Source organism: Aegilops tauschii, chromosome 4, assembly GCF_002575655.3.
Source record: "Aegilops tauschii subsp. strangulata cultivar AL8/78 chromosome 4, Aet v6.0, whole genome shotgun sequence".
NCBI lineage: Eukaryota > Viridiplantae > Streptophyta > Magnoliopsida > Poales > Poaceae > Aegilops > Aegilops tauschii.
This window is the reverse complement of record NC_053038.3, coordinates 193,148,941-193,164,864: the sequence shown is the minus strand read 5'-3', so window position 1 is coordinate 193,164,864 and position 15,924 is coordinate 193,148,941.

Here is a 15,924-nt window from a genome sequence, read left to right as displayed (position 1 = left end):
GTAAAATTGAGTTCTGAATGATTTTATGTTTGACGTATACTATGCCACCCTCTACCGTCCTTCCGCGAGCTCACCTACGGACTGATATATGGACAATAACATCTAGACCAATGCACCATCCTTCCATTACAAACTAGAAAGACTACAGGTTCAGTCACGACACAAGGAGGATGCTCTTCGTTGCATCGAAACCCAAGAATTCATGCTTTACATGGTCTATCATCCATCCCGCTACCACCCGCATGTTTTCACCAGGGGATGCATTATTCTTGGATCATAAAGTACACAACAGGTCATCGTCACTCCATTTATGCACTCGAAAAATTATAGGTCATTCCGAATGGTCCAAGATGGCTTGTCGGTGTGATCAACATACCTTGAAAGTAGTATTCATGGTCTGTCCTGTGATGTTGTATCCATAAAACGGCCACAATTTTGCCATAAAAATTCCATTGGAGCTGCATGACCTGCCAAAACGATCACAACGAAAATTTGTATGTGCCCATAACCCACTCGTCGGCTTTGACAACATTACGGAGGCAAGATCCGGCTTGTACAATTGAGTTCCGAATGATTTTATGTTTGACGTATACTCTGCCACCCTCTACCACCCTTCGGTGAGCTCACCTATGAACTGGTATATGGACAATAACATATAGAACAATTCACCATCCTTCCATTACAAACTAGAAAGATTACAGGTTCAGTCACAACACAAGGAGGAGGCTGTTCGTTGCATCGAAACCCAAGAATTCTTGCTTTACATGTTCAACCACCCATCCCGCTACCACCCTCAGGTTTTCACCAGTGAATGCATTATTCTTGGATCATAAAGTACATAAATGTTCATCCTCACTCCGTTTATGAAATCGAAAAATTAAAGGTCATTCCGAACGGTGCAAGATGGCTTGTTGGTGTGATAAACTTACCTTGAATGTTGTATTCACGGTCTGTCCCACGATGTTATATCCATAAAACGGCCACAATTTGCCATAAAAATCCATTGGAGCTCCATGACACGCCAAAACGATCACAACCAAAAGTTGTATGCGCCCATAACCCACTCGCGGGCTTCGACAACATTTCAAAGGGAAGATCCTACTTGTAAAATTGAGTTCCACACGATTTTTTGTTTGAAGTATACTCTGCCACCCTCTACCACCCTTTCGCGAGCTCACCTATGGACTGATATATGGACAATAACATATAGAACAATGTACCATCCTTCCATTCGAAACTAGAAAGACTACAGGTTCAGTCACGACACAAGGAGGATGCTCTTCGTTGCATCGAAACCCAAGAATTCATGCTTTACATGGTCTATCATCCATCCCGCTACCAACCGTGCATTTTCACCAGGGGATGCATTATTCTTGGATCATAAAGTACATAACAGTTCGTCGTCACTCTGTTTATGCACTCGAAAAATTGAAGGTCATTCCGAATGGTGCAAGATAGCTTGTCGGTGTGATCAACATACCTTGAAAGTAGTATTCACTGTCTGTCCTGCGATGTTGTATCCATAAAACGGCCACAATTTTGCCATAAAAATTCCATTGGAGCTCCATGACCTGCCAAAACGATCACAACGAAAAGTTGTATGTGCCCATAACCCACTTGTCGGCTTTGACAACATTACGGAGGCAAGATCCGGCTTGTACAATTGAGTTCCGAATGATTTTATGTTTGACGTATACTCTGCCACCCTCTACCACCCTTCGGTGAGCTCACCTATGAACTGGTATATGGACAATAACATATAGAACAATTCACCATCCTTCCATTACAAACTAGAAAGACTACAAGTTCAGTCACAACACAAGGAGGAGGCTGTTCGTTGCATCGAAACCCAAGAATTCTTGCTTTACATGTTCGACCACCCATCCCGCTACCACCCTCAGGTTTTCACCAGTGAATGCATTGTTCTTGGATCATAAAGTACATAAATGTTCATCCTCACTCCGTTTATGAAATCGAAAAATTAAAGGTCATTCTGAACGGTGCAAGATGGCTTGTTGGTGTGATAAACTTACCTTGAATGTTGTATTCACGGTCTGTCCCACGATGTTATATCCATAAAACGGCCAAAATTTGCCATAAAAACTCCATTGGAGCTCCATGACACGCCAAAACGATCACAACCAAAAGTTGTATGCGCCCATAACCCACTCGCGGGCTTCGACAACATTTCAAAGGGAAGATCCTACTTGTAAAATTGAGTTCCACACGATTTTTGGTTTGAAGTATACTCTGCCACCCTCTACCACCCTTTCGCGAGCTCACCTATGGACTGATATATGGACAATAACATATAGAACAATGTACCATCCTTCCATTCGAAACTAGAAAGACTACAGGTTCAGTCACGACACAAGGAGGATGCTCTTCGTTGCATCGAAACCCAAGAATTCATGCTTTACATGGTCTATCATCCATCCCGCTACCAACCGTGCATTTTCACCAGGGGATGCATTATTCTTGGATCATAAAGTACATAACAGTTCGTCGTCACTCTGTTTATGCACTCGAAAAATTGAAGGTCATTCCGAATGGTGCAAGATAGCTTGTCGGTGTGATCAACATACCTTGAAAGTAGTATTCACTGTCTGTCCTGCGATGTTGTATCCATAAAACGGCCACAATTTTGCCATAAAAATTCCATTGGAGCTCCATGACCTGCCAAAACGATCACAACGAAAAGTTGTATGTGCCCATAACCCACTTGTCGGCTTTGACAACATTACGGAGGCAAGATCCGGCTTGTACAATTGAGTTCCGAATGATTTTATGTTTGACGTATACTCTGCCACCCTCTACCACCCTTCGGTGAGCTCACCTATGAACTGGTATATGGACAATAACATATAGAACAATTCACCATCCTTCCATTACAAACTAGAAAGACTACAAGTTCAGTCACAACACAAGGAGGAGGCTGTTCGTTGCATCGAAACCCAAGAATTCTTGCTTTACATGTTCGACCACCCATCCCGCTACCACCCTCAGGTTTTCACCAGTGAATGCATTGTTCTTGGATCATAAAGTACATAAATGTTCATCCTCACTCCGTTTATGAAATCGAAAAATTAAAGGTCATTCTGAACGGTGCAAGATGGCTTGTTGGTGTGATAAACTTACCTTGAATGTTGTATTCACGGTCTGTCCCACGATGTTATATCCATAAAACGGCCAAAATTTGCCATAAAAACTCCATTGGAGCTCCATGACACGCCAAAACGATCACAACCAAAAGTTGTATGCGCCCATAACCCACTCGCGGGCTTCGACAACATTTCAAAGGGAAGATCCTACTTGTAAAATTGAGTTCCACACGATTTTTGGTTTGAAGTATACTCTGCCACCCTCTACCACCCTTTCGCGAGCTCACCTATGGACTGATATATGGACAATAACATATAGAACAATGCACCATCCTTCCATTCGAAACTAGAAAGACTACAGGTTCAGTCACGACACAAGGAGGATGCTCTTCGTTGCATCGAAACCCAAGAATTCATGCTTTACATGGTCTATCATCCATCCCGCTACCAACCGCATGTTTTCACCAGGGGATGCATTATTCTTGGATCATAAAGTACATAACAGTACATCGTCACTCTGTTTATGCACTCGAAAAATTATAGGTCATTCCGAATGGTGCAAGATGGCTTGTCAGTGTGATCAACATACCTTGAAAGTAGTATTCATGGTCTGTCCTGCGATGTTGTATCCATAAAACGGCCACAATATTGCCATAAAAATTCCATTGGAGCTCCATGACCTGCCAAAACGATCACAACGAAAAGTTGTATGTGCCCATAACCCACTTGTCGGCTTTGACAACATTACGGAGGCAAGATCCGGCTTGTACAATTGAGTTCCGAATGATTTTATGTTTGACGTATACTCTGCCACCCTCTACCACCCTTCGGTGAGCTCACCTATGAACTGGTATATGGACAATAACATATAGAACAATTCACCATCCTTCCATTACAAACTAGAAAGACTACAAGTTCAGTCACAACACAAGGAGGAGGCTGTTCGTTGCATCGAAACCCAAGAATTCTTGCTTTACATGTTCGACCACCCATCCCGCTACCACCCTCAGGTTTTCACCAGTGAATGCATTGTTCTTGGATCATAAAGTACATAAATGTTCATCCTCACTCCGTTTATGAAATCGAAAAATTAAAGGTCATTCTGAACGGTGCAAGATGGCTTGTTGGTGTGATAAACTTACCTTGAATGTTGTATTCACGGTCTGTCCCACGATGTTATATCCATAAAACGGCCAAAATTTGCCATAAAAACTCCATTGGAGCTCCATGACACGCCAAAACGATCACAACCAAAAGTTGTATGCGCCCATAACCCACTCGCGGGCTTCGACAACATTTCAAAGGGAAGATCCTACTTGTAAAATTGAGTTCCACACGATTTTTTGTTTGAAGTATACTCTGCCACCCTCTACCACCCTTTCGCGAGCTCACCTATGGACTGATATATGGACAATAACATATAGAACAATGCACCATCCTTCCATTCGAAACTAGAAAGACTACAGGTTCAGTCACGACACAAGGAGGATGCTCTTCGTTGCATCGAAACCCAAGAATTCATGCTTTACATGGTCTATCATCCATCCCGCTACCAACCGCATGTTTTCACCAGGGGATGCATTATTCTTGGATCATAAAGTACATAACAGTACATCGTCACTCTGTTTATGCACTCGAAAAATTATAGGTCATTCCGAATGGTGCAAGATGGCTTGTCAGTGTGATCAACATACCTTGAAAGTAGTATTCACTGTCTGTCCTGCGATGTTGTATCCATAAAACGGCCACAATATTGCCATAAAAATTCCAGAGCTCCATGACCTGCCAAAACGATCACAACGAAAAGTTGTATGTGCCCATAACCCACTTGTCGGCTTTGACAACATTACGGAGGCAAGATCCGGCTTGTAAAATTGAGTTCCGGATGATTTTATGTTTCAAGTATACTCTGCCACCCTCTACCACCCTTCCGTGAGCTCACCTACGGACTGATATATGGACAATAACATATAGAACAATGTACCATCATTCCATTACAAACTAGAAAGACTACAGGTTCAGTCACGACACAAGGAGGAGGCTCTTCGTTGCATCGAAACCCAATAATTCATGCCATACATGGTCTTTCACCCATCCCGCTACCACCCTCAAGTTTTCACCAGCGGATGCATTATTCTTGGTTCATAAAGTACATAATAGTTCATCCTCACTCCGTTTATGCACTCAAAAAATTATATGTCATTCTGAATGGTGCAAGATGGCTCGTCGGTGCGATCAACTTACCTTCAAAGTTGTATTCATGGTCTGTCCCGCGATGTTGTATCCATAAAGCGACCACATTTTGCGATGAAAACTCCATTGGAGCTCCAGGACCCGCCAAAATGATCACAACCAAAAGTAGTATGTGCCCATAACCCACTCGCCGGCTTCGACAACATTACAGAGGCAAGATCCGGCTAGTAAAATTGAGTTCCGGATGATTTTATGTTTGAAGTATACTCTGCCACCCTCTACCACCTTTCTGTGAGCTCACCTATGGACTGATATATGGACAATAACAAATAGAACAATGCACCGTCCTTCCATTACAAACTAAAATACTATAGCTTCAGTCGCGATACAAGGAGGAGGCTCTTCGTTGCATCGAAACCCAAGAATTCATGCTTTACATGGTCTATCACCCATCCCGCTACCACCCTCACGTTTTCACCAGCGGATGCGTTAGTCTTGGATCATAATGTACATAATAGTTCATCCTCACTCCGTTTATGCACTCGAATAATTATAGGTCATTCCGAATGGTGCAAGATGGCTCGTCAGTGCAATCAACTTACCTTAAAAAGTTGTATGCGCCCAAAACCCACTCGCCGGCTTCGACAACATTTCGTATGCAAGTTCCGGCTTGTAAAATTGAGTTCCGAATTATTTTATGTTTGACGTATACTCTGCCACCCTCTACCACCCTTCCGTGAGCTCACCTACGGACTGGTATATGGACAATAACATATAGAACAATGCACCATCCTTCCATTACAAACTAAAAAGACTATATGTTTAGTCACGACACAAGGAGGAGGCGCTTTGTTGCATCGGAACCTAAGAATTCTTGTTTTACCTGGTCTATCACCCATCCCGCTACCCCCCTTACGTCTTCACCAGTGGATGCATTATTCTTGGATCATAAAGTACATAATAGTTCATCCTCACTCCGTTTATGCACTGGAAAAATTATAGGTCACTCCCAATGGTGCAACATGGCTCGTCGGTGCGGTCAATTACCTTCAAAGTTGTATTCACGGTCTGTCCCACGTTGTTGTATCCATAAAATGGCCACAGTTTTGCCATAAAAACTCCATTGGGGCTCCATGACCCACAAAAACAATCACAACAAGAAGTTTTATGCGCCCGAAATCCACTCGCCAGCTTCGACAACATTTCGGATGCAAAATCCGGCTCGTAATATTCAGTTCCGAATGATTTTATGTTTAACGTATACTCTGCCACCTTCTACCACCCTTCTGTGAGCTCACCTACGGACTAATATATGGACAATAACATATAGAACAATGCACCATCCTTCCATTAAAAACTAGAAAGACTACATGTTCAGCCACGACACAAGGAGGAGCCTCTTCGCTGCATCGAAACCCAAGAATTCATGCTTTACATGGTCTATCACCCATCCCGCTACCACCCTCACGTTTTCACCAGCAGATGCATTCACTACAAAAAAAGACACATCCGTGACATTTTGGGCCGAACGATTTTTTTTTTCTGTCATACATATGACACTTCTATGACGATAATTGTGACAAAACCCGGTATCATCATAGATGTGGTGGGCTCCTACTTCTATGACAAAAAATCATGACAGAAAATGGGTTTTCGTCCTGGGCGGGCCGGAGACGCAACTGCTTGACATTCTTTGGGCCGTCCATGACGGAAAAAACCGTGGTAGAAGCGAGGGCGAGGAAAATTTCGGGGAGTTCCCGGTTACGGTGGGAGGTCGGGGGCCGAGCGATGTGCGTTTCTCTCATACACGTACGCGCGTGTGTGCGAGGGATTGGCTCTAACTGAACCCGAGCAAGGCGTTGGGCTCTAACTGAACCCGAGTGATTGCACTGCAGGCTACACGTTACTGAACCTGAGCGATCGATCGATGGCTGTTAACTGAACCGATCGAGCGATTCCTTCGCTACTGCTGCTAACTGAAGCCGATCGATGCTGTCTCTGGATGAACAGTGAGCATTGCTGGGGGGATTTGGATGAACAGTTCCCAGTGGGGGTGGATGAACAGGACCCCGTGGTGTTGCCTCTGGATGAACAGGACCCCGATCGATCGAGCCGGTTGGGGCTGGATGAACAGGACCCCGTGGAGGGAAGGATGAACAGGACCACCCCGTGGAGGGCAGAATGAACAGTAGACGGTGGAGGGCTGGATGAACAGTAGCCCGTGGAGGGTGGTTGAACAGGAGCCCGTGGAGAGGGCTGGTTGAACAGTAGCCGGTGGAGTAGCGCGTGGTGGAGGCTGGATGAACAGGAGCACGTGGATGAACAGTCGCAGGTGGAGGCTGGAGGAGGTCGACGGTGGATGAACAGTAGCCCGTGGAGGCTGGAGGGGGTCGACGGTGGAGATGAACAGTGTCCCGTGGAGTCCCGTTTTGCGGTACGCCACACCCCTCCCGATGTACAGGACCCCCGTTTCGACCGTAGCGCTCCAACACAAGTCCGTTTCCTCCGTTTTGTGGTACGCCACACCCCTCCCGATCAACAGGACCCCCGTTTCGACCGTAGGAGGTCCGTTTCCTCCGTTTTGCGGTACGCCAGACCCCTCCCGATGAACAGGATCCCGTCTCAAACGTGGTCGGTCAAACACAAGGCCATTTCCTCCGTTCTGCGGTACGCCAGGCCTCGTTTCCATCGGCTGTTCCGTCCAAGCCCTCCCGATGAACACGATGACGCATTCCGTTCCGACCCAGCCGGTTGGCTCCCCATGAACACGACGACGACGTTGTTTCTCCCTTCCGACCCAGCGATGTACACGAGCCCTGGCCGTACGTATGCGTGAGTAGGCGTTCGAGACCCTGCCCGTATGTACGTACGTGGCCGTATTTTCTTTCTTGCACACTGGCCGTTGTACGTACGTGTACATGCTACGTGCGCGCCTCTACTACGACACGTGCGCGCCTCTACATCGACCAGTATGTACGTACACGTTCGCGACCAGAATGACAATGCTACGTACGCTTCGACCAGGTGGGTCCCGACTGTCAGGCACTTCCTTGCCTGCGAAGATGTAGCTGGTGGGTCCCAGCAGTCAGGGGGCGAATCGTTTTTTTTGTCCGAACGCACTTCCTTGCGTGCGAAGATGTAGCTGGTGGGTCCCCGCAGTCAGGGGGAAACATTTTTTCTCGAAATACAGTGGCTCGTCCGGTGGGTCCCCGCTGTCAGGTGGAGGAATAACTATTTTCCGTGTAATAAGGAGGCACTTCCTTGCTGCGGCTGTGGACCCAGCTGTCAGCCTCTCCATGTACAGTCCACATCCGATGGAAGCCGTTCCTTGACCATGTTGACCACGCCGCGCCGAGAGCACCAGGGCGATGGACGACGGCGAGGCCTAGGAAGGGGATGACGCGGAGCCGGGGAAGATACGGCAGCGGAAGCCCGCGCGGAGAGGAGTACGAGGGTTCACTGGTTTGGCTGCGGTGTGAGGCTGCCGTCGCTGCAGGGCCTGGCCAGCGGTGGGAATAGTAGGGGGCGGTGAGTTCTCCGCGGCAGCATAGCCGGCCACGGGAGGCAGGAGCATGCGGCACGACCGGCGCTGCTTTGGGCGGCTGGAGCAATAAGACCAGAGGTTGAAGAAGCACTACGGCCGTTGGATGTACATCATACGGTCACTAGAGCTAGAATCGTGCATATTGACTAAGTTGACAAAGCCCTCCGTCCCCGTCAACTTAGTAGGCCCACAAGGCAGCCTGCCACTATACTGGGTCCCAGCTAGCAGGAGGAGTATTCATTTTTTTGTGCGTAATAAGGACGCACTTCCTTGCGTGCGAAGATATAGCTGGTGGGTCCGAGCTATCAGCGGCGGTAACGTTTTTTTCGCGAAATACAGAGGCCCTTTCGGTGGGTCCCAGATGTCAGGTGGAGGAATCATTATTTTGCGCGTAATAAGGAGGCATTTCCTTGCGTGCGGCCGTGGACCCAGCTGTCAGCCTCTCCACGTACAGTCCACTTCAGATGCATGTCGGTCGTTGACCACGTTGACCAGGCCGCGCCGGGAGCACCAGGGCGGTGGACGACGGCGAGGCCTAGGAAGGGAACGACACGAAGGCAGGGAAGACTCGGCAGTTGTTTCCCACGCTGAGGGGAGTATGACCATACGAGGGTTTACTGGTTCGTCTGCCATCGCCGGAGAATAACAACAGGTGTGGGTGAGTAGAGGGATGGCTAGGCCAGCGATGGGAGTATGGTGGGGCGGTGAAGCCTGCGCGGCAGCACAGCCGGCCGCGGGGAGGAGGGAGCAGGCAGTCCCGCCGGCGCTTGTTTGAGCAGCTGGAGCAGGAAGAGCAGAGATTGAAGAAGCACGACGGCCGTTGGATGGACATCCAACAGTCACTGCTTGTGCGTCAACCTTTTTTTAGGAAAGCCTCAAATCTGTGGAAAACAGCATACAACCCATCTGCCATTATTTCTAATAATTTACAGCCCATTTGCTAATTCTGAAGTTTTTTTGGAGCCCATATTCTTTTTGTTAGCATTACAGCCCATATTGTGGCCACGGTAAAAAATTATACGAAATGTTGCATATTTCGGTACGGTCCGAACTGTTTTTAATCCCGAAATTTCGAGTCACATTCAAACTGATTTTAAAAATAAATGTATATCAATATAAAATCCAACAAATTGTCCACGGATAAAAATTAATGCAATTTAAAATCTTGAAATGAAAAAAAGAAATTTGAAATTAATTGCCGGTTTGATGTGTTTTAAAAATGTACAGCCCATTTCTCATTACTGATAGGCCATTTTCTCGTCCAGCCGAATGAAGCTCTCCCCGTCTTGAAAGATTTGCAGCCCAATAGGCCTGACAAAGCGGCTTACTTGGCAAATCACAAAAAAACTGGGCTAGCCATTTTCAGAAAGAAAAAAAACTATTGGGCTGGTCTGTGGTAAACATAAAAGAGAAGGCTGTATAGACATGCCAGAGTGCCCCGCACAGCCCAGTTGACACCCTGCTTCCGTCTCAAAAACAAATTAGATAAATGCCACAACAAATATGGCGATTCATAAAAATGCCACTGCAATTTCGAAACTTTGAAAAATGCCACTGCAATTTTTGCAAACTTGGGAAAACGCCACTGCAATTTGCAAACTTTGAAAAACGCCACTCCAGACTTCGAAAAATGCCGCTGGGGATGGCATGAAATGGCATTTTTCAACGTTTGGAAATTGCAATGGCATTTCTTAGAAACACCATATTTGGAGTGGCATTTATCAAATTAACCCAAAACAAAAATAACTGGGCGAGCTGCTGGGTCCCTGATGTCAGCCGCTCGTTGTGCAACTCTCTCGTTTATTGACTACGTTGACAATGGCATGGGACCCAGATGTCAGAAATCCATTACGAGGAGCCATTTTTATTGGATTAAAATAAGGAGGCACTTTGCTTGCGTACTGCCATGACCTTGGCGGGTCCCTGCTGTCATCCTCTCCACGTACAATCATCTCCTGGTTGTGTACGCGTCAACTTGGTAGGCCCACAAGTCAGCCTCTAAACCCGTGGAGGACAAATACAACCCATTTAAAAAAATAACAGCCCATTCCATATGTTCAAACGGAAAGTTCAACATTCAGAGCAAAGTAACAGGTCTGATCCAGATATAGAGTACTGAACTTCCACGTTGACAACCATCATAGCCAAGTTAACTATCTACTTCCACTAATACTCTAGTAGCGTACAAGTACTAACTTACTCTTAGCTAACTAGACGATGCCGGCCGCCATCTGCGGTACACGCTAAACGCCGGCACCGGCGTCCTCCGCCTCGCCTCGGACTTGCCAGAGGTGCGATATGGCGCGTTGCTCGCGCGCGTTGGCCCTTTCCATGCCGGCGTGGTCCACCGAAGCTTCTGCTTCTAAGCAGGAAACCCACTTGACGAGCTGGTAGTAAAAATCGGCGTCCCGAACACGTGCGTGCCCGACAGCCTCCAGGGCTATTTGCCGGGCGCCGGCCTCCACGTAGTCGGCCCACGTGCGGGCGCTCTGCTCACGACTCAGAGCGTCGGTGCGCTGCTGCTCCATGTCCCGCTGGCGGCGCAAATCGGTGATACGCTGCTCATCCGCCAAGCGGTCGCGCTCCAACAACTCCTGCTCCTCCGCTAGGCGGTCGCACTCCATCAAGTCCTCGATCTCCGCATTGCCATCTAAAGACCGATAGAATGCCCCCTCCCTCCTTTTGCCTTCCGGTGAAAAACCGAACACTAGTTCCGGCGGTGACCGCTTCCGGCCACGCCTATCGCGGACGGGCGGGGGCATGGCGGACGTGGCGAGAGCGAGGATAAGTGGCGAGCAACGTCGGGCCGGTGGGGGCTTATGAGGATAGGGCGAGTTGGGTCACAGTGCCACCATAGAAGGCCGAGAAACAATACTTTTAAGCGGAAGGTAGCACAACGGTCATCAGAATTCAATGCATAATGAAGCAGGCATGGCTTAGCGCGCCAGCTTGCCGTGGAAAACTAGAGAAACTGAAATTCTGACTGTGCCATCCCGTCCCGTCCGTGCTGGGTCGCACGCCGGCCTTACGGTCAAACGAGTGCACTCAAATCATCTCTCTCCTTGTCAATAATGATTCCACGGATTTAAAAGGCCCGCAACAATTAAAGCGCATCTTTTTTCGCATCAGTTAGCTGCCTTAATTACGGCCGGCTGCATGTGGGCACTCAAAATCGCTCGCAGCCAGTACGCGGAGCAGCATGCAACGAGTCGCAGCCGAGGGCATTAATTGATGAAGTTTAGCTGGGAGATAAGGCATTTGCGAACGTTTTTGCTAGCAGTTTCTTCAGATTCGCATGGCATTTTCTTCAGAGCAGCTTGTCAGTTTCTTCAGAGGTAGGCATTTCTATTCAAAAAACTGCCACTTCGGATCTTGCGTCGCAACTAAAACAACTAGGAGCGCATTAGTAGGCTAGCACTTGATCGATCGGTAACTTGTAAACACTGAGCGAACAGATATAAGGAACTGTTAATGCATCTCAATGATTCACATATCATATACAAATATGTAGCTCCAAAAGCAAAGATCAGCCACAACTAAAACCAACTAGTATGATTCCCATACATAAGATCAACATGTTAATGCATCTCAATGATTCACAGATCATATACAAATATGTAGCTCCAAAAGCAAAGATCTAGAAAAACATATGTTCTTCCTACTAACATGGATACTTCTCTTGGCCAACATTCAGTACAGACTAAATGACAAATTTGTTTGTGAAGTCTACAATTCCTCTTGCAAACATAAGTGGTTTCACCAACAGCTGGAACCATGGGAATGAACCACACATGATGGAGGAACATCCACTGCAATATGATTTGGTCTTCTCTTGATCACACGGCGAGACTATTTTCGGAATACAAACTTTAACTTGGGCAAAATGATGCCCATTGTATAATCAGACCAAACCAATGAAGCACCTAGTGTTGGCCAATAAATTGTACAGTACTACTTGTCTGCAGTCCATGAAGTGACTATCCAATCTTTCTGTGTCTATTTTCAAATGGCACTGCATGCAGTGACTATACTATTCTCTTGTGCAGTTCAACCAAAATTGCGGTCACTTTGTGTGTTTGCTAAATAGCAACGAGCAGACATCTCTGTCTGCAGAAATATCAAGCAGCTAGTAAACATATACCCCACCTTGTATTTTCGGTTTAAACATGTCTCTTCTGCTTAGATCTATCATGTTTTGCATTGGACAATTTGATACAGTCATGTTTTGCCCTGGAAAATTTCATACTGAATTGATTTGCTTGTTCAGAGCAGAAATATAGCGCCTATTCTTCATCAGACCAAGGATATCCATGTTCGCAGTGATGGAAGAGGTGAAATCGATACAACCTAAATTGAGCATCCAGTCATTAAATCATGTCCTGCACCTCCAATGTAGGTCCACCCTGCCAATAAATTCACATGCAAACCACTAGTATTACTATCTAATGACAGTACAAAAAGAGTAGAAAGATAGTAGCAAACCATATACCTTCTTCATGAACAGCTCATAGTGCCACCAATTGGATATAAAGGTTTGGGAGAAAACATGCTCCTAATGTTGAACCAGTTGGACTTTTTGTGCAATTCCACTAAACTCGAGCATCCCTGTTTGCATAGATATTGAAAGTGTGATTACTATAAAAGTGGCACTAGTTGAAGCATAGACTCACAAATATAAGCATTCCAATTTCTTAATGGAAAAGGTAGCAAGACTGTTTCTAACCACCTTTTTGAAGGAATAAATAAGGCAACAGAGGCTGGTGTCAGAAAGGCATATATAGTTCTTTCTGAAAGAACGATCGATTCCTCACCTTTCCTCTTCTTTTAAGCATATATTGTGCAGTTCAACTAAAATAAAATGCCATCACCTCCTTGACAATTCAGTGACACTGTACAAAAGGAAATGACTTAACATTACATCATGATGTCAGGTATGTAGTCAACAGGCATTAGAGACAAACTTACAGACCTCCTCCGATAACATAATGAACATTAATTTTAACAAAGGTGTGACTAGCTTTACCGGGATAATTTGAGTGAACTCTACACCCTCTGTTCCTTAATATAAGAGGTTTTTGCGGTTCAGTTTAAAGTACCCAAACGTGTACTAGTATTTAGAAAAACAGGTAGTAGTTTTCTTGAGCACATATCTGGGAAAGCTTGCCACCCTTTATTTATGTCAATACGCTAATGCAACACCATTCAAAATTTCAAATACTACAAATATACACTAATCCAGTGGCTAGTGCAACAGTAGAGTAGTTATTTTATTAAAGGGTACAATTCAATGGTTTTACTGAACATATTTCAATAAACTCTGGCACTGGAAGATTTCTATAAGAATTAACAATACAAAATGTAAAGGTAACACGTTTCAGCATTGGTATACTAGTTGTGCATGAGCATTAAACCAAATAAAAAAGTCTGAAGGTAACTAGCATTATGAACTAATGACAGTATAAAAAAATTGCAAACCATGTACCTCCAAGGTAAATATCATTTCGAACTCGGGGGGACCTTAAAAATTGCTATCCCAATCTTGATAATCGATCAAACATAAAAACTTGATCGAACGAATCAAGAGAACAGCCGGAGGAGGAGGTGCCCACTCTTAACCTTTCCTCTTGTCTTCATAATTTTTTGTGCAGTTTAACCAAAATAAAATGACATCAACGCCTTGGCATTTTGGTGACACTGTACAAAAAAATTAACTTATCTCATGAAAGTGAGGTATGTAATCTATAAGCATTAACAGTGCAAAAATCTGAAGGTAGTAACAAGTTTCATCGTTGGTATACTGGCTGTGCAACATCATTAGAATGCCTTAGTTGAAAAATCTTTAATACATCCACACTCAACAGCTAACCCTGAAATAATCCAGTGACATTAAATGGCATTGCTTAAATTTATCGGTGGCATTAGACTGAGTGCGGCATTAGTTAAATGTGGCATCACTTTAGCAGTACCATTGCTTGACTTGACTGCTGGCGTTATACTAACAGCAAAAAAGTTAGACTAAGAGCATGCGAGGCCCATTCGGACAGTGGGCGCACCAGTATGATGTACCTCCACGGACGCATAGAGTGGCGAGGGAGGTATCGTTGCCCAGAGCAACAAATATCCAGGTAGCATATGTGGATTACGTCCCATTTTTGTTATGTTTAGCCACCTTTTTCCTATGTGAGGACAACAAACCGATCGACCTGGTCATTCTCTATTGCGTTGTCATGCCTTTCTACCATTCTTCAACCAAGAGACACGAGACTCGTTCCTTAGCTACTAATTTTCCCCTTCTCAACCTAGATGCGGGTTCGATGCCTACTCTCTTGGACAGTACAGTCTCCCTTCCTTTCCTTATTCAACCCAGACCCGGATTAGTCTGCATGAAGTAGGGCTTCCTTTAATAGTGCAAATTAAGGTTTTCGTCTGCGTGACCAGCAGAGCAGAGGATAGCAAATTGGGAAGATGGTGGAGTGGAAAAAGATCCACATGCAGCGACATGGCAGATGGGGCAATAGAACAAGGGTATGGTTCGAAAAGAGGTAGCATACATGAGGGTCAGCGGGAAGTGGCTTCGCTCGTGGTCATCGTCCTCCACACGCACTACGACAACGAGCTTGGGGACGGAGGCCATCCCGCGCGGGTGCTAGGTCTGGGAGGACGGCCTTGTCGTCAGTGCGTGACCTCGCTCGCCGACGACGAGTGCGTCAACACTGCACGTCCTTTTCTTCCCCGGCGGATCTGTGACCACCGGTGAGGAGGGAGAGAGAGGCCGTCTTTTTCAGATCTGGAGAGAGGGTGATAGTGTGAGAAGCAAGTGGGCAGCCCTTAGCAAGAAAGCTCTGAAGCTCCAGCCTATATATCTTTTTTATACTACTAGTACTAGAGGTGGAGTAGTGGTAGAGTAGTTTATATTTTCTCTGCAAACAGTACCAGTTAGTCGTGCTTCAAAACTGAACGGCACGCCATTAAAAAATAAAGTGAAGAAATAATGCGGCACCTCGGGCCAACGCGGCCAGATCGCATTTTGCACGAGAAATTACACACGATGTTTCGTTGACATGTGGTCCCATTCCAACATGTCAG